The sequence below is a fragment of the Erythrolamprus reginae genome, chromosome 1 (genome assembly GCF_031021105.1).
Source record: "Erythrolamprus reginae isolate rEryReg1 chromosome 1, rEryReg1.hap1, whole genome shotgun sequence".
NCBI lineage: Eukaryota > Metazoa > Chordata > Lepidosauria > Squamata > Dipsadidae > Erythrolamprus > Erythrolamprus reginae.
This window is the reverse complement of record NC_091950.1, coordinates 307,702,471-307,722,541: the sequence shown is the minus strand read 5'-3', so window position 1 is coordinate 307,722,541 and position 20,071 is coordinate 307,702,471.

Here is a 20,071-nt window from a genome sequence, read left to right as displayed (position 1 = left end):
AGAATGATGGTGTTTGGGGAAAAAACTGTTCTTTCTCTAGCTGTTTTGTTGTGCAGTGCTCTATAGCAGTGTTTTTCAACCAGTGTGCCGTGGCACACTAGTGTGCCGCGAGACATGGTCAGGTGTGCCGTGAAGGAGGAAGCTCAGGTTCCAGTTTTACAACTTTCTGCTGAGAGCAAGAGAGAGAGAGAGAGAGAGAGAGAAAGAAAGAAAGAGTGCAAGAGAAAGAAAGCAAGAGAGAGAGAGAAATGAGCAAAAAGGGCAGGAAAAAAGAGAAATGAGAAAATGATTGAGGCAGAGAATGAGAGGAAAGAGAGAGAAACAAAAGAGAGAGAGAAGTGACTCTTGATTTAAAGCATATGATAAAAAGCACCCAAAGAATAAGAGAGAAAAAAACCCCAGCCCTCACTTGGTTTTGGAAATGGTTCAAGAGTGTATACACACACACACACACACAAGTGGGGGAGGAGACAGGGATGGAAAAAGACAGGAGAGTGTCTTAGGGTGTCATTTTATGTCATTTTGGTTGGTGGTGTGCCCCAGGATTTTGTAAATGTAAAAAATGTGCCGCGGCTCAAAAAAGGTTGAAAATCACTGCTCTATAGTATCGTTTTGAGGGTAGAAGTTGAAACAATTTATATCCAGGATGCAAAGAGTCAGCAAATATTTTCACAAATTCTATATAAAAAATGCCGAGCTGCTGAAATAAAGCCAGTCTTCACAAAATGGGCAAAGTAACTTCTAACAATCATTTCACATAATTGATTTTGGTTGATAAATTAGAAAATAATGGGTGGTTTGATAGAGGGCTGATAGAATTTTGATCAGTGGTGAATATTTCTTCCTGTTGAGTGAGATGAAACCTTGGTGGCACAGTGGTTAGAGTGCAGTACTGCAAGCTGCTTCTGCTGACTGTAGTTCACCAGTTCAAATCTTACCAGGCTCGAGGTTGACTCAGCCTTCCATCCTTCCAAGGTGGATAAAATGAGGACCCAGATTGTTGGGGACAATAGGCTGGCTCTGTAAACCGTTTAGAGCAGGGGTCTCAAACTCACGGCCCACGGGCCAACTGTGGCCCTCGGGACAATAGTTTGCGGCCCCCACCTCAATATCAAAGTTTAATGTTAGTGCAGCCCGAGTTTGATACGAATGGCACTTTTCATGTTGTGTGCAGAGCTGAATGAACCTACCAATCACGGTGGGGTATATTGTTCTTGGAGGCGGGACATCAGCCAGGCATATTGTGAACTTGCACCATTACCCCAGGCTCAGAAGCGGAGGCGGAAAATGCTGCTCAGCAGGACAGGAAAAAAGCGGAAAAGACGCATTGGCTAAGTTTAGCCGCTAAACACTGAAACAGTGACACCAAGTGGAATTATATATTACACAGCCCCAAACATGCAGTGAAGAGAAAGGTTGATGATGAGCACAGACAAATTCAGGAAAGTGGGAAGTGCAATATTTCTTTGTTGAGCACAGGGGCATCCCGACGTGTCTTATTTGCACAGAGAAAGTTGCGATGCACAAAGAATACAATTTGAAACATCATTACATAACTAGACATGCTAAGGAGTATGCAAAATACCAGGGAGATGAGAGAGCAAACCAGGTTGCTAATCTTAAAACATATCTACTGAGGCAACAAGATTTCTTCAAGAAAGCAAACAAACAATTTGGATTCAGAAAAAAACTATCATGCAACCTGCAGCTCCTCCACTGTAAAAACATATGGACAACTCATCTTGATCAAGGAAAATCTATAGATGCAATTTATATTGACTTCTGCAAAGCCTTCAATTCAGTGGTCCACGACAAACTACTTCTAAAACTCAAATCCTATGGCATTCTCAGAGTCTACGGAGAGGGGCGGCATACAAATCTAATAAATAATAAAATAATCCATCCACAGATAGATTACAGCATTCCTGTCAAACAGACAACAAATGGTTAAAATAGGAAGTACCATATCTACCCCTGTCCCTGTTAAATTGGTGTCCCCCAAGGTAGTGTTCTGGGACCAACGCTCTTTGTTCTCTACATCAGCGTTTCCCAACCGGTGTGCCGCGGCACACCGGTGTGCCGCGAGACATGGCCAGGTGTGCCGCCAAGCTCCGGCTGGGCGGGGCGCTGCCGGTACTTCCGTCCTGGGGCTCCCGCTCGCAGCTGTCCCCCGGCTCCTGCTCGATGCCGCGGTTTTCGGCGCTCTCCTGCTGGGCTCCAAAGAAGGAAGGCGGGAAAAAGGCTTTTTCCTGCCTTCCTTCTTTGGAGCCCAGCAGGAGAGCGCCGAAAACCGCGGCATCGAGCAGGAGCCGGGGGACAGCTGCGAGCGGGAGCCCCAGGACGGAAGTACCGGCAGCGCCCCGCCCAGCTGGAGCTTCTCTGGCATCCACGGCAAGTGTCCTTTGTGGCCCCGCAGGAGGGCACTGGCGTTGGGAGCGGGGGGGCGGCTGCAGCGGCCGCAGGCAGTCGCGAGGAGATGTCGGCGGCGAGAGGGAGCTCTCTGTCTCTCTCTCAGCTGACTGCAAGCGGGAGCTCTGACGGTGGCGGTTGGACCTGCGGCAAGTGTCCTTTGTGGCCCGGCGGGAGGGCACTGGCGATGGGAGCGGGGGGGGTGGCCGCAGCGGCCGCAGGCAGTCACAGGGAGATGTCGGCGGCGAGAGGGAGCTCTCTCTCTCTCTCAGCTGACTGCAAGCGGGAGCCCTGACGGTGGCGGTTGGACGTGCTGCTGGCGCTGCGGGCCTGGCATATACGGTGTCCAGCAGCACGTCCAGCTGCCGCCGTCAGGGCTCCCGCTTGCAGTCAGCTGAGAGAGAGAGAGAGAAAGAAAGAGAGACATAGCAAGAGAGGCAGAGAAAGAGAGACAGAGCAAGAAAGAGAGGCAGAGAAAGAGAAAGAGAGAGAGAGAAAGAGAGAGAGAAAGAGAGACATAGCAAGAGAGGCAGAGAGAGAAAGAAAGAGAGACATAGCAAGAGAAAAAGAGAGACTTAGCAAGAGAGGCAGAGAGAGAGAGAAAGAGAAAGAAAGAGAGACATAGCAAGAGAGACAGAGAGAGAGAAAGAGAGAGAAAGAAAGAGAGATAGCAAGAGAGGCAAAGAGAAAGAAAGAGACATATAGCAAGACAGTGAAAGAGAGAGAGAGAGCAAGAGAGAGAGAGAAAAGCAAGAAAGAGATAGCAAGAGAGACAGAGAGAGAGTGCAAGGGAGAGAGAAAGACATAGAGGAAGGGAAGGAGGGAGAGAGAAAGAGAGAAAAAAAGAGAGGAAGAAAGAAAGAAAGGGATGGAGAGAGAGAAAGAAGGGAAGGAAGAAAAAGAGAGAAAGAGGGAGAAATAGAGCGAAAGGGAGGAAGAGAGAGTGTTTTTTTGTCCAAACTTTTCTTTAGCCCGCCCCCCCCGCCCCGCCCCCCTTCAGTGTTCCCCAGGATTTTGAAAATATGAATAATGTGCCGCGGCTCAAAAAAGGTTGGGAAACACTGCTCTACATCAATGACCTTTGCGATCTCATCACAAGCAACTGTGTTCTCTTTGCAGATGACGTAAAACTCTTCAACACCACTGATAACACAAGACCTAGACTCTGTTTCTGATTGGTCTAACACATGGCAACTCCAAATCTCAACCAGCAAATGCTCTGTCTTTCACATCGGCAAAAAGAATCAAAACTCCAAATACAAACTGAATCAACAAATTATCACAGATAATCCCCACTCGGTCAAGGACCTCGGAGTACTAATAACTAAAGACTTAAGTGCCAAAGCCCGTTGCAGCAACATCGCCAAGAAGACTTTAAGAGTTGTTAATCTAATCCTACGTAGCTTCCGCTCTGGCAATTTCACACTATTACCAGAGCTTATAAAACTTTTGCCAGACCCATCCTAGAATATAGCTCATCTGTTTGGAACCCATACCGCATTTCTGACATTAATACCCAGAGATACTTCACCAAAAGAGCTATCACTCCTCTACCCGTAACAGAACACCCTACTAAACTAGACTTACAATCCTGGGTCTAGAAAGCTTAGAACTAAGACGCCTCAAACATGATCTAAGTATTGCCCAGAAGATCATATGCTGCAACGTCCTGCCTGTCAAAGACTACTTCAGTTTCAATCACAACAACACAAGAGCCCACAACAGATACAAGCTTAATATTAACCGCTCCAAACTTGACTGTAAACAAATATGACTTTAGTAATCGAGTTGTTGAAGCGTGGAATTCACTACTGGACTCTGTAGTATCATCCCCTAACCCCCAACACTTTACCCTTAGACTATCCACGATTGACCTCACTAAGTTCCTAAGAGGTCAGTAAGGGGTGTACATAAGTGCACCAGAGTGCCTACCGTCCCCTGTCCTATTGTCTCTCCTATATCTTCTCTTCTATACCTATATCTTTTTCTGCTATTCTCTCATAGTTATATTTCACTCCTTTATTTTCTCCTCTTTTCTCCCTTTAATACATTCTACTTGATTATATCCTCTATAACCCTCATTGTGTATTATTGTGTATTGGACATAACAAATAAATAAATAAAATAAAAATAAAATAAAGCAACCAAAGAGAATGATGCAGCAGTTGAAGCTAGCTACGTGGTTAGTGAGATGATTGCTAAAGCAGGAAAGCCATTCAAAGAAGGTGAATTTGTAAAAAAGCGCATATTACAGGCTGCAAGTATTGTCTGTCCAGAAAAGAAAGGTCAATTTAGCAACATCAGCCTTTCTGCCAACACCATAGCAGAGCGCATTTCTGACCTGTCAAGTGACATTTATGATCAACTGTGTGAGAAAGCAAAATGTTTCAGTGTATACTCAGTCACTCTTGATGAGACCACAGACATCATCGACACCGCCCAGCTTGCAGTCCATGTCCATTAAATGTTAAGGAACTGTTAAATACAGACATTATTATTATTACAGAATCTGAATAATAATAATTACATTTCTTTGGTCACCTCGAGGTTCGATTACTGCAACGCTCTCTACATGGGGCTACCTTTGAAAAGTGTTCGGAAACTTCAGATTGTGCAGAACGCGGCCGCAGCCGCAAGAGCCATCGTGGGGCTTCCCAGATTCTCCCAAGTTTCTACAACACTCCGTGGCCTGCATTGGCTGCCAATCAGTTTCCAGTCACAATTCAAAGTGTTGGTTATGACCTTTAAAGCCCTACATGGTATTGGACCAGAGTACCTCCGGAACCACCTGCTACCGCACGAATCCCAGCGACCAATAAGGTCCCACAGAGTTGGCCTTCTCTGGGTCCTGTCAACTAAACAATGTCGTTTGGCGGGCTCCAGAGGAAGAGCCTTCTCTGTGGTGGCCCCGGCCCTCTGGAATCAACTCCCCCCGGAGATTAGAACTGCCCCCACCCTCCTTGTCTTTCGCAAACTACTCAAGACCCGCCTTTATCGCCAGGCATGGGGGAGTTGAGACACCTTCCCCCAGGCTTTTATATTTTATATTTGGTATGTATGTGTTGCTTGGTTTTTAAATATGATAGGGTTTTATATGCTTTCTTTTTTAATATTAGATTTGTTTCGCTATAATGTTGTTTTTATTATTGTTGTGAGCCGCCCCGAGTCTTCGGAGAGGGGCGGCATACAAATCTAATAAATTATTATTATTATTATTATTATTATTATTATTATTATTATTATTATTATATGTGGTTTCTTCAGTCTTCTATATCTGCTGTATTATTATTATTGTTGTTGTTTTGTTGTTGTTGTTATTATTATCGTTTTCATTTTATTTATTACTGATTTATTTATTTTTTTCTTATGAATTTTTCTTATGAATTATATTTAACACAAAATAAGATGAAAAAATAAAGACATTTGATAACATTGGAATGTTTTTGTAAGAGCTTTTCTTGTGGAAAACCTGATGCGGCCCAGCCTCACCCAGACTCTACCTCCAGCGGCCCCTGGGTAAATTGAGTTTGAGACCCCTGGTTTAGAGAGAGCTGTAAAGCACTGTGAAGCAGTATATAAGTCTAAGTCCATGATTGCGAACCTATGGCACGGGTGCCAAAAGTGGCACGTGGAGCCATATCTGCTGGCACATAAGCCGTTGCCCTAGCCCAGTTCCAGAGCACATGTGGGCACCCACCAACTCATTTTTGGCTTGCATGGAGGCTCCTTGAGGGCCTTTTTGAGGAACAGGAGAGGGCGTTTTTGTCATCCTCAGGGTCCTTGAAAGCCTCTGGAGCCTGGGGAGGGTGAAAAATGGGCCTCCCAGGGCCACTGGAAGTCAGGAAATGGGGGACTGTGAGCATGTGGAGGGCAATTGAATATGAGTGTGGGCACGCACAGGTGTGCAATAGCGCACACAAGCACTATTTTGGCACCAGAGGAAAAAAACGTTTGCCATCACTGTGCTATTGCTATTGCTATGATACAAATGACTAGATTATCAAATGGCTATACGTGCCTTCCAAACAATTATATTCTGGCCTACTAATCCAGTTGTCGTGTTAAAAGGGAATAGAGCTCAATCTCCTTCAAAGATCCCTGCTTTCAGGGGAGCATCTACACCCAGAATCAATTCAGAGAGTCAGTTAGGATTTTAAAAACAATAAAAATGTCGTCCCCATCCTTGGCTTTTGCCGTTTCCCGTATTCAAAAAACGAAAGTTTCCCACCGTCTGACCTCTCCTGATTATTTTTCATTTGATACTGCTTTTCAGTACAAGCATTCATTTCTTTGGGCGATCATGTGTTTGTTATGAAGGGACTTTTTTCTTTCTTTCTTTCTTTTTTTTGGTGGGAACACGAAACAAGAATGCAGCCCAATTCTATTTGTGTCTGTTAGAGAGAGAAAGGAGGGGACATTTTTTACCCTAAACATGAGGAGAATAGTTTCCTCTTTAAAACCATAGAAAGGGGGAAATGAGTTGCAGGAAGAAAACTGGATTTTAACAACAACAGAAATCCATTTCTACTGTTATTGTTGTTGTTGTTGTTGTTGCATTATAACTATCCTGTCTCTGAGGATCCCTATTCAATTTCCTGTCTCTGATTCTCAAGGCTGTGTCCTGCGAAGGGCCAGCTGTTTTGGCACCGCAGTCAGGCTCGGCGGTGAGCAGACAGACGTCCCTGGGAGGTAAAGCATTTGTGCGTGGGGAGGACGGAAGCCTGGGAGGCAAGACAGGGGACTAACTTGCAGCTGAAGCTGCTCATGGGTTAGCAATGGCAGCTAAAGGTCCTGTGAAAAAGAGCTGGGCGTCCTTCTGTTGGTTGGCCAGCTTCCAAACAAGAACCGTTCACAGGCCTTTTCTCATACTGCCTGTTTCTAAAGAGGCTAAACGGGAACAGAAAATGAATTGCCTTTTTTAAAAAATTGACCTCAAAGAGGTCCTTTTATGGACAAGGCCTACGCCTGTCGTTTTTATTTGATCCCACTTGAGAAGCTGACCTCTGCTGCCTGCGGGGTCTGCCCTTCTGCGGGGACAGGTGACATTCCCAGCCAGGGTGAAGCTCGGAGCACTGTTCCTCCTTCCTCCTTGTGCTTCAAGTTCACCAAAGGCAGCCTCCAGACAAATGGGCATTCAGCCTTCCAGCAGGGGTTATAAAGAGCATTAAAAAGCTGTGCAGAGAGGCATCTGTCTACTTGGGCCAACTTTCTTAGGCAACTCTTAGGCAAACAGATGATGTTACAAAAGTTGTTTGTGCTTATCTACATCCACATTCTGCCGCGTGAGTCCCAGCGACTGGTTAGGTCCCAGAGAGTCGGCCTTCTCCAGGTCCCGTCAACTAGACCAGTGTTTCCCAACCTTGGCAACTTAAAGATATTTGGACTTCAACTCCCAGAATTCCCCAGCCAGTGAATGCTGGCTGGGGAATTCTGGGAGTTGAAGTCCAAATATCTTCAAGTTGCCAAGGTTGGGAAACACTGAACTAGACAATATCGCCTGGTGGGACCTAGGCGAAGAGCCTTCTCAGCTCCTCCCGGAGATTTGCACTGACCCCACCCTCCTTGCCTTCCGTAAAAGCTTAAAGACCTATTTAGGCTTGAGGCCAATAGACCCTAGCCCCCTGGCCGAGGAGTGTAGTATGTTGCTGTGTGAATGGTAATGAGTGATTTTAAATTTTATTAGAGTTCTTTAAAGTTTGTTGATATTAATTGGATTTTTAGATATGTATATGGCATATTGTTTTTGACATGTTGTGAGCCACACCGAGTCCTCAGAGAGGGGCAGCATACAAATCCAATTAATTAATAAATAAAGGCTTAGCCACAATCAGGCTCTCTCCCGAAGGCCCTTTCATGTACGGCAGTATTTGTTCCCAAATGGAATGGCTGCTCAGTAAGTATTCTGCAATGAGTACAGTGTGCAGTATCTGTTCTGGCTAAAGCAGTGTTTCTCAACCTTGGCTGTTTGAAGATGTGCGGACTTCAACTCCCAGAATTCCCCAGCCAGCAACGCTGGCTGGGGAATTCTGGGAGTTGAAGTCCGCACATTTTCAAACGGCCAAGGTTGAGAAACACTGGGCTAAAGTCATGCTGGTGAACCTGTGGCATGCAGCGCCTTCTCTACGGGCACACCAGCCGTCGCCCCAGGCCAGCTCCACCGCTGATGCGCACATGCCTCACACTGGCCAGCTGGTCTTCGGGCCAATGCCGTGCATGCATGGGGAATGGGGCACATGGGTGTGGGGTGCTTGCATTGCATTTTGTGAGTTCACGCATGCACATGTGAGTGCCTGCCCCTCTACTCCTCATTTTAGGCCTGGAAGGCTTCCTGTACCAATCTAGAAGTCAAAAATGGGCTGTGGGGGTGTTGGGATGCCCAAAATAGCCAAAATCTCGTGCATGCAAGTGTCCTCGCATGAAATGTTGGTGATTTTCACCAATTTCTTTGCTTCCACGCGTGGGCAGAAGCAAAGAAAGCCAAAAATAGCTGAAATCTCATGTATGCAAGCGTCTTTGCGTGAAATTTTGGTGATTTTCACCAATTTCTTTTCCTCGCATATGTAGAAACAAATTCTTGCGGGGGGGGTGGGTTCGTGGGTCACAGGTGGGCACGGAGGGATGCACAGATGTGCACGCATTGCCCTTTCTGCTACCAGATCGGAGATCCCAGCTGTACTGGGGGCAGCCCAATATTGGGTATGGACACTTGCACATGCACAATAGTGCACGCAAACGCTTTTTCAACACCCTGGGGAAAAAAGGTCCATCATCATTAACCTAGAATAAGCAGATGTTGTTGTTGAAGTTGTTCTTGCAGGACACAAGCAATACTCGCGGCTGCAGGTGGATATTTGCAGTTAATTAGTGATAATTTTGACAATGCTGATGGTATTCAAGTGGTGCCCCAGATATTTTGGAATTGTATCAACGGTACCTATCATTTTTCTTTCCTGTGCCATAGTCATTCTACTTCAAATTGTAGAGCTTTGCATTTTGTGACTCCCTCCCCTTTTTACCTTCTATTCTACTGTTTCCAGCTACTGAAACATCTTCCTCCTTCCCTCTCCCTCTCTCTCATCTTTCATTGTCTATCAAATATCTCTGAAAAAGAGTGCATGGAGCTCAACAGGATTACCTTTAATAATATATACAAGGTTATTGTCAATTTATTTGTTTGCATACTTTGTAAGTTTGACAGTTCATCTCTATAATGATTTGCATAACATAAAACAAATGAAAGCATCCAAGGCATGCATACAGATAGAAAAACAAATAACAAGAAAAGTAACAACTCAAGGAAATGTTGTTTGGAACAGCTTTGATTTCGGCAACTCCTGAAAGCTTGCCGAGATGGGGTCGACCTGACCTTCACAGCAACAGAGCTCCAGAGATTTGGCATTATTCTTGGGAAATTTCCCTGCTGGTTTCAACTCCCTTCACTTCCCCAAAATGGGACACTTGGAGTAATTTTTCCCCATATGACTTGATTGACTATTCTGGCTGGATTATAGTTGATTGTAATTTAGGATTGATTACCTTTTTATTTTCCTTTTTCTACAAATATAGCATTAAACAGTGATTGCAAATAAAAATGTGATTATCACTCATTCATTCAAACACCAACTAAATAAGCATGAACCATTAAAATGGTTGATTTTCAATTAAATTGTTTTTCATATTTAGTGGGACAGAAATTATAAAAATATAATTAAAATAAAGGAATAATGATAATAATAACAGAGTTGGAAGGGACCTTGGAGGTCTTCTAGTCCTGCTTAGGAATTGATTGTCCCGGGCCATTCAATTTTATGTATGGTTTGTCTGGGATGTACGACTGTTTTTATATTAAGGGTTTTAAACTGTTTTTAATTATTGGATTTGTACTGTGTATTGTTGTTGTGAGCCGCTTCGAGTCTTCAGAGAGGGGCGGCATACAAATCTAATTAATAATAATAATAATAATAATAATAATAATAATAATAATAATAATAATAATACCCTACACCAGTTCAAATGGTTATCCAACTTCTTCTTAAAACTTTCAGTGTTGGAGCATTCACAACTCCTGGAGGCAAGTTGTTCCACTGATTAATTGTTTAACTGTCAGGAAATTTCTCCTTAGTTCTAAGTTACTTCTCTCCTTGTTTAGTTTCCACCCATTGCTTCTTGTTCTACCTTCAGGTGCTTTGGAGAATAGTTTGACTCCTTCTTCTTTGTGGCAACCCCTGAGATATTGGAACACTGCTAACATGTCTCCCCTGGTCCTTCTTAGACATACCCAGTTCCTGCAACCGTTCTTCATATATTTTAACCTCCAGTCCTCAATCATCTTTGTTGCTCTTCTCTGTACTCTTTCCTGCCAATTTGTTGTCATCTGAAAATTTGATGTTCTCCATTTATCCCTTTGTCCAAGTCATTGATGAAGATGTTGAAGAGTACTGGGTCTAAAATCTTTTACTAGACGAGACTACTTTGGATTCCATATAATGGCTGCATATTTGAATGCTGTTGTTCCAGATTGATTTAAAACAAAAATTCCACCCCTGGAATGCAAGTGGAAATGTTTTAGCCAAATGTTTTTCATTATGCTATGTTAGTTTTGAAAACATAATTGGTTGTGTTTTGGGAAATAGTCAATGCCGTTCACCAACAATTTAAAAAATGTATATGTGTTTGTGTATTTAAGAGAAGTTAATGTGCAAAAATGCACTGTCTTAGGAAAATCTGTACCCTCAATGAAATTGTAGAGGAAACAAACATTTACAAAAATGTATTTTAATGCAAACTTTAAAAAAAATGGAGAGTAGCAGCCACGAGGGGGATCAAAACCTGTAGATTATCAGGTGCAATGTTGTGTTCTTTATTGACCAAGTGTGACTGGACATACAAGGAATTTGTCTTTGGTGCAGATGTTAGATGTCCTGCACCTTGTGTGTGTGTTTATTTATTTATTATTATTTATTTATTGGATTTGTATGCCGCCCCTCTCCGTGGACTCGGGGCGGCTAACAACAGTGATAAAAACAGCATGTAGAAATGCAATACTAAAACAGCTAAAAACCCTTGTTATAAAACCAATCATACATACAAACATACCATGCATAAATTGTAGAAGCCTAGGGGGAAAGAATATCTCAGTTCCCCCATGCCTGACGGCAGAGGTGGGTTTTGAGGAGCTTACGAAAGGCAAGGAGGCTGGGGGCTATTCTAATCTCTGGGGGGAGTTGGTGCCAGAGGGCTGGGGCCGCCACAGAGAAGGCTCTTCCCCTGGGTCCCGCCAAACGACATTGTTTAGTTGACGGGACCTGGAGAAGGCCCACTCTGTGGGACCTAACTGGTCGCTGGGATTCGTGTGTGTGTGTGTCTAGACATTGCATGAATTGCATATGCCAAAAGGCAGGGTCTTCATAAAACCGCATCCCACCATCTTGTGGAAGTTGACCTCATTCTCTGGACACCTGTGGATCTCAAATTGGCATTCTGAACTTGGCATGTGACGGAGTGATGATAAATAAGCAACACGGGTGGAAAATCAGCAACAAGGCTGGATTTTCCCTTCCCTAATTCCAAGTCTCTGCACTTATATCTTGCTTTGAAAAACAGCTTTCCTTCTGAGGCATTCCTGCAGATTTCCCCTGTCGTGTCCTTATGATTGACCTCAACCACTGGTCCCACAAAGCTAAGGGAACTTCAGGGAAGGAAAGGGTTCCTCTCTGGATGTCTGCCTCTCTTTCTCTCTATCTGTGGCCTGAGGAGTGGGCTTCTCTTCTCTGATGGCAGAGGGAAAGCGCTCTTGAGCCCAAGAGTCTGCGGCATCAATGGGACGGCACCATTGTCTCTCAGGAAGCTGAAGAGAGACGGCTCCAGTGGGTGCATCTGGCCGCTAATGAGCTTTCTGGTGGCAGCCCCATTCTCATCGGCCCCATTTGTTTTTACAGGCTGGCCTTTGTTGACTTTAAGCTTGGGTGGCTCTTTCTTATTTTTCCTTGCCACACAGTACAAACATTCTCAGGCGTTAAGCTTGCCTTGCCCTGGCTGCCTCCTGTTCATCTGAGACTGTGGGGGAGCTAAATTTAAACTTGATTGATAGCTTTTAACCAGAGAAGGTCAGGGTGCTATTTTCCTGTCAAATGGTCTGCTGCTGTTTGTGTGCATTTTCTTTCCATCTCTCTCACACTCGTGCGTTCTCCTTTCGGTTTGTTTGTTTACCGGGGGTTTTTTTTTTTTAAGGAGCCATAGTCTTCAAAAGAAAGTTCTCTCAGGCCTTTCTCCTGAAGGGTATTTCTTTAAAAAAAAACCTCCAAAACTTTAGTAAATCTTCAGGAGATGCTTCCTCTGTCTGAAGGAGACTAGGAAACAGAGCAACCAGCCAGGCTCTTTAAACTACCACAGTTAAGCCTGTAACAGGAAGCTCCTAAGTCTCTTTTCTACTGCAGGTCATTATCAAGGAATAATCTAGATTTTTTTTTTCTTGCCTTAGACTTCATAGAAGGCCCAGTATAGAAGGTAGCTTGATCATCTTTGTTCTCCCATAGACAGTAGCTAAATAACCAAGTTAGGAAAGGGCAAGATAAAGCCAGCCAAATTTAATTTGGTAGAGTGCTGTGCTGCAGGCCACTGAAGCTGACTGTAGATCTGTAGGTCAGTGGCTCAAGGTTGACTCAGCCTTCCATCCTTCCGAGGTGGGTAAAATGAGGACCCGATTGTGGGGGCAATATGCTGGTTCTGTTAAAAAAAGTGCTATTGCTAACTTGTTGTAAGCCGCCCTGAGTCTGAGGAGAAGGGCGGCATAAAAATTGAATAAATAAATAAATAATTTTTCCCCCAACACTCCATACCTCCAAGTGCCCCCAAATTCCATTCTCTACCTGATATTTTAAAGATCATTTTAATCAGTGAAGGGCTGCAAAAAAATTTACTACCACACTGTGGGCGTGGCTTATATGTGTGTGTGGTTTGCTGGCCATGTGACCATGTGGGAGTGGCTTGATGATCATGGGACCAGAGATGGCTTAGAGGTCATGTGACTGGCTTAAAGATGGCCGACCTGACGTCACTCACGTCAAGGGTTTGGGTTAGGGTGCCTGGCCTCTCCTTATCTATTTACTATTACTGAACATCCAAAACATACTATACTATCTATGTATATATGCCATATGTGTACATACCTATTACACACAGCCACACAAAAATGTACATTATTTACTATATAAACTGTATGTGTATGTACACACACATTTGTACACACAGCTCTTCTAAAATTATACACATTCAACCTCCTTTACTGCGATAAGAAAAACATACCCAGAGCCCAGAAGGGAAGAAAAGAAAAAAAATCAAAATTTTTCTACTGGTTCTGTGTACCTGACCATACCCGTAAGAGCCCATCACTGATTTTAATTAAAAATAAACAGGAAGGTAGCATTCAGAAGCCAAGGCATCAGTTTCCAATCTTTTTTTAATTTGCAGCAATGCCTTCTGGGCTCTATGAAGTTCCCATTGAAATGGTAAAGCTTTACTGGTTGTCCCAGCCCAAAAGAACGGACTGATTTAAAATTAAATCAAATTTAAATAAACATTCAATTTCTGCACACAAGAACTGAAAAAAATGCAACAGGTCAACAAGTGTTTTTCTTCTTTTTCTTAGAGCAGCAATCACACAATTGTACGTGGTGGCATCACATGGTGGCATTTTATCATTTTAACTCACCTCCCCAGTGGATGCTCCAGGATCCAAGCGGAGCCACAAATATCTATATATCTACAGAAAGTAAGGAAGATGTCATTGATGGAAACCTGCAGGAATCATTACTAGGAACTATTAGCTTGGCAAAGAAGGTTGACAGTGTTTAAATACAAGATAGCATTAGCAAGTGCACTTAGAGTTATATACCACTTCAAAGTGCTTTACAGCCCTCTATATATATATATATATATATATATATATATATACAGTATATATATTTATATATAAATATAGAGCCGGGGTGGTGCAGCAGGTAGAATGCTGTACTGCAGGCCACTGAAGCTGACTGTAGATCTGAAGGTCAGTGGTTCAAATCTCATCACCGGGTCAAGGTTGACTCAGCCTTCCATCCTTCCAAGGTGGGTAAAATGAGGACCCGGATTGTGGGGGCAATATGCTGGCTCTGTTAAAAAGTGCTAATTGCTAACATGTTGTAAGCTGCCCTGAGTCTAAGGAGAATGGGGCATAAAAATTGAATAAATAAATTAAATAAATAATAAATAAAGTTAATTTTGAGATTGGCTATAATCAGAGAATATGATAATTTTACTCTTTCTGTGAAAATTATTTCTTGGTCCAGTCTACTTACTGACACTACAGTACTCTTAATTGAATGCCTGATCTAGATAAATTAGCAACATATATTCTATAATAATAATAATAATAATAATAATAATAATAATAATTATTATTATTATTATTATTATTATTATTAGATTTGTATGCCGCCCCTCTCCGAAGACTAATAACCATATATAATATATGTAAAATAACCAGCTTTACTGTGGGAGAAATCTTGACTACACCTAATATTAAAGTATTTTGATTATAATAAAATAGTATCTGTTGGTTTGAACAGATGTTAGTGAAGGAATGATAATATGAAAACCTTGCTTGAAAACCCCCTCATTCTTGGCAGAAGATGGAGAGTGCAGTCTTTTCTTTAGTCAGATATACCTCTAGATTATGATTTTGCTCTTGGGCAGAAGATTGACCATTGATTCAACTCTCTAAAGGATATGATTCAGTGTCTACTCACTTTGGAAAAAGCCCCATAGAATATTTTTTTAGGAAACATGCAGATGGCGCCACTTGCATCAGAAGATAAATTAAGGATTGCATTTGGCCTGACTAAGGCATGGCTGGATAACTTTTTTAAAACTATCCATAATTCTTAGAAGTTGCCCAGCTAAAAAAAATTGTGAGGTTGTAATGTTATTTTAATGAAGGTTTAGAGCACTTGAATGTAAAGTATTGGATATGTTATTCCAGTTATTCATATTTTCACAATGTGTATGCATGGCCTATTATGGGTCATCATAGTTTTCATAAAATTTACAGCTTACAAAATAATAATAATAATTGTAATTCAGAAGGAATTTGATATAAAGAGGGTAGACAAGTGTATGCTGATCTGATAGACTTCTGCTTTGATGTGAGAATTTGGAATACGGTTTCAATCTAGTGTTTCTGTACAACTTCCTTAGATAGTTTCAGTTTTTTATTTTATCTTATATCTGACTTCCTAGTTCCTGGAAAATCAAATTAAAAATGCCAAGTTTTATTTCATTTTTAAAACTTGTATTTTATAGTGAAATTTGGGGGATTTTTGAAATGAAATGTAGATATCCATGAATTACTGGGATGTACCAACCATTCCAAATAGATTCTTATTTGCAGCCCAATAAATAAGCGTTGATTTGAAATTTATTAAGAGTTCAGATATTTGGTGTAGATTTTGGACTCTATTAAGATACAAAGAACAGTGAATTTTTCAGTCCTGGAGGCTAGCTGGAAGAATGCTTAAAGGCTCATCCATGTAGCTATGCTGACCTGCTTCCAATACAGTGATCCCTCGATTTTCGCGATCTCGATCTTCGCGAAATGCTATATCGCGATTTTTCAAAAAATATTAATTAAAAATATTTTCCCACCCAATGACGTCACTCTCTTCCTTTCTCATCTTTCTTTCTCTCTCTCTTTCTCTATCTTGCTTCTTCCTCTCTCACACTCTCTTCCTCCCTCTCTCATCTCTTTCTTTCCTTCTCTCTCTTTCTCTATCTCTCCCCCTCTTGCTCTCGAGCGGCGGGCGAGCGGCGGGCGGGCAGCAGCGAGGAGCCGAAGATCGGGGTTTCCCCTTTGCGTGGGCGGCGGGGAAACCCCATCTTCAGCTCCTCGCTGCTGCGGCGCTGCCGAGCAGATCAGCTGCTGGGCGGCCGAAGGAACCTTCCCTGGGTCTTCCCCGCCGCCCACGCAAAGGGGAAACCCCGATCTTCGGCTCCTCGCTGCTGCGGCGCTGCCGAGCAGATCAGCTGCTGGGCGGCGGAAGGAACTTTCCCTGGGTCTTCCCAGGTGCGGAAGTAAAAACACCATCTGCGCATGCGCGGCCATGGAAAACAGGGCGCGCATGCGCAGATGGTGTTTTTACTTCCGCACCACTATATCGTGAAAAATCGATTATCGCGAGGGGTCTTGGAATGGAACCCTCGCGATAATCGAGGGATCACTGTATATCCTTGACATGTGAAAAGTATTTGAATAGAAGAAGTGCTCACATCAAAGCCTGCCTTGAATTCTGTCTCTGGCAGGAGTCTGGGAAGGTTTCTACCCTGATAAATGTCATCCAAGTTGGAGAGAATCCTCCTCCCACCCATTCTAATCATCCAAGGAGCCACTCCACTATTTCCCTATGTAAATTATTCATACTTTGAACTTTGCAAAATAGTGGGGGAAGATAAGGGCAAGTCCATATTCAGTCCCATACAAGGTCAGTCTTCTCCTGGACTAACCACACAGACAAAAACCACACAGAGAAGTGCCTGGGCCAGAGACACAGCTGATCTTTCTAATAACCGCATCATCTTCACAAATCAACATGAAGCCACAGGCTCTGGTAACTGGAGGTTACTGGTTATGTTAGTGTTGGTTTTGCCCTATAAAGCCCTTCATGGCATCGGACCAGAATATCTCCGGGACCGCCTTCTGCCGCACGAATCCCAGCGACCAGTTAGGTCCCACAGAGTTGGCCTTCTTCGGGTCCCGTTGACTAAACAATGTTGGCTGGCGGGACCCCGGGGAAGAGCCTTCTCTGTGGCGGCCCCGACCCTTTGGAACCAGCTCCCCCCGGAGATTAGGATTGCACCCACCCTCCTTGCCTTTTGTAAACTTCTTTTTTTTTTTTCCAATTTTTTTTATTATTTTTTTCATAAAAACAGACAAATACATACAAACAATAAACATAAAGTGGGGGTATATTTCCCCCGCTTCTTATGAAAGTATACATTCAAATATAGAAAAAGAATACATAATTAAATATATGTTAACTATTATAGTAAAAAAAGTTAATAAATTTGAGTTAAAGTTTTACAGATCTTGATGTGAGTGTTAAGTAGGGTTAGTATAACATAATTACCAAAAAATACCTTTAATATAATCTTAATTACTATAGTAAAATAGTATCAAACTTTCAATCCAAACAATAGAGCTAAATTCAACTATTATACATCTTGGTATGTTGCTTATACTTATACATACATACACTACTACTGTATATCATAATCGTCAAAAAGTCCTTTTAAACTAATATTAATATTATTATCACCTAGGTAAAAACTAATACAAAAAAACAACAACTAAAGATATATCTTATTTTTCTTATCTATCCATTTATAGACATTGTTCCATGTTTCATAAAATTTAGTATCCTCTTGATCGCTTAATCTTCTTGTCATCATATCCATTTCCGCGCAATCTAATATTTTAGCTATGACCTCTTCTTCCTTGGGGATTTCCTCCCCTTTCCAATTTTGCGCATATATTATTCTAGCCGCAGTTAATATGTGTATAATTAAATAAAAGATTTCTTTCTTGTAGGTCTGATTCGTAACACCTAGTAAGTAAAATTCCGGGGTATTATCTATATCTTGCTTTATTATTTCTTTTAATATTTTTTCAATCATTTTCCAATATATTTTTGCTTTACCACATGTCCACCATTGATGATAATACGTTCCTATATCCTTCTTACATTTCCAACATATTGGGGATGTTTTGGGAAACATTTTTGCTATCCTATTTGGTGGGAGATGCCATCTATAAAACATTTTGATTTGATTTTCTTTTAGGGAAACTGATTTAGTCATTTTCCAATTATTAATCCATACTTTCTCCCATGTGTCTATATCTATTTCCTTGCCAATATTTCTACACCATCTTATCATAGTATCTTTTAAAGTCAACTCTATATTTTTGTGAGCGATAAGTAGTTTATATATTTTCCCTATCATTTTTGTTGAATTAGTGGTAATTAAAGTAGTTAAAGGATTCTTACTTTTATTAAAAATGTAAAGAGTTTTATCCTTCTGATATCTAGATCGGATCTGGGCGTAGTGCCACCAATCTATTATTATCCCTTCTTCTTGTAATTCAATTCTAGATTTAAGCTTCATCTGATCATTTAATAGTTCTTTATATCTATAGGTTATTTTCTTATCCTTTATAGACTTTGGATGTATTATTGCTTCTAAAGGAGCTAGCCAGTCTGGGATACTTAAAAAATGATTTTTCTTTATGTCTTTCCATACTTCTAATAAGTATTTCCTCAACGTATGCCTTTTAAAATATGAATGGTTTTTGTCCTTATCATACCATAAAAATGCGTGCCATCCAAGCATTAAATCATGTCCTTCTAGGTCAAGTGTTCTTTTGTTATCTAAAATTATCCAATCTCTAAGCCATGTTAATGCAGCGGCCTGATAATATAGTTTCCAATTTGGAAGGCCAAATCCACCTCTTTCTTTAATATCTTCTAAACAATTCATTTTTATCCTTGCTTTTTTACCTTGCCATATAAATTTTTTAACTAAGTTTGTTAAAGTTTTTTAAAAAATACCCCCTGGGTTTATTGGTATTGTCTGAAAAAGAAATAAGACCTTGGGTAAAATGTTCATCTTGATTGTTGCAATTCTTCCTAAGAAAGATATTTTCAAATTATTCCACATTGCTAAGTCATTTTTAATTTCTGCTAGTAATTTCATATAATTATCATTTTTTAATGTTATTGTTTTCGCTGTTAAATTTATTCCTAAATATTTTACCTTTTTTACGATCTTTATTCCAGAAATACTTTCTAATTTAGTTTCTAGTGTTTTATTAATATTTTTAGTCAAGTAATGTGTTTTATTTTTGTTTATCTTTAGACCTGCTACGTTTCCATATTGTTCAATGGTTTGTAGTAAGGTAGGAACTGTTGTAATCGGCTCTTCAATTATAAACATTAGATCATCTGCAAAGGCCTGGAGTTTATAGGTTTCATCTCCTACGGTTAAACCTTTTATTTTGGGGTCCGCTCTTATTTTAATTAATAAGGTTTCAAGGGTCATAATAAATAACAATGGTGATATAGGACATCCTTGGCGAACTCCCTTATTTATATCAAGTATTGGTAATTGACTGTTATTCAATATTATATTCGTTGTTTGTTTTGAATATATGGTATCTATTAGGTTAACAAATTTTGGGCCAAATCTCATTTTATTTAATTGCATTTTTATAAATATCCAATTAACGTTGTCAAAGGCTTTTTGAGCGTCCAAAAACATTAAAGATGCCGTCTTTTCTGAGTGTTGTTCATAGTACTCTAGTATATTTATTACAGTTCTAATATTATTTTTAATTTGTCTCCCTGGAAGAAACCCATTTTGGTCTTGGTGTATTATTCCATTTATAACTCTTTTAAGTCTCTCTGCATAAATGGCAATAAAGATCTTATAATCTACATTTAATAGTGATATAGGCCTATAATTTTTAATTTTTTCTGGTTCTGTACCCTGTTTATGTATTAAGGTTGTCAGTGATTCTGACCAAGATTTGGGAATTTTTCCCTTGAGTCTACATAGATTAAAAGTTTCTAACATA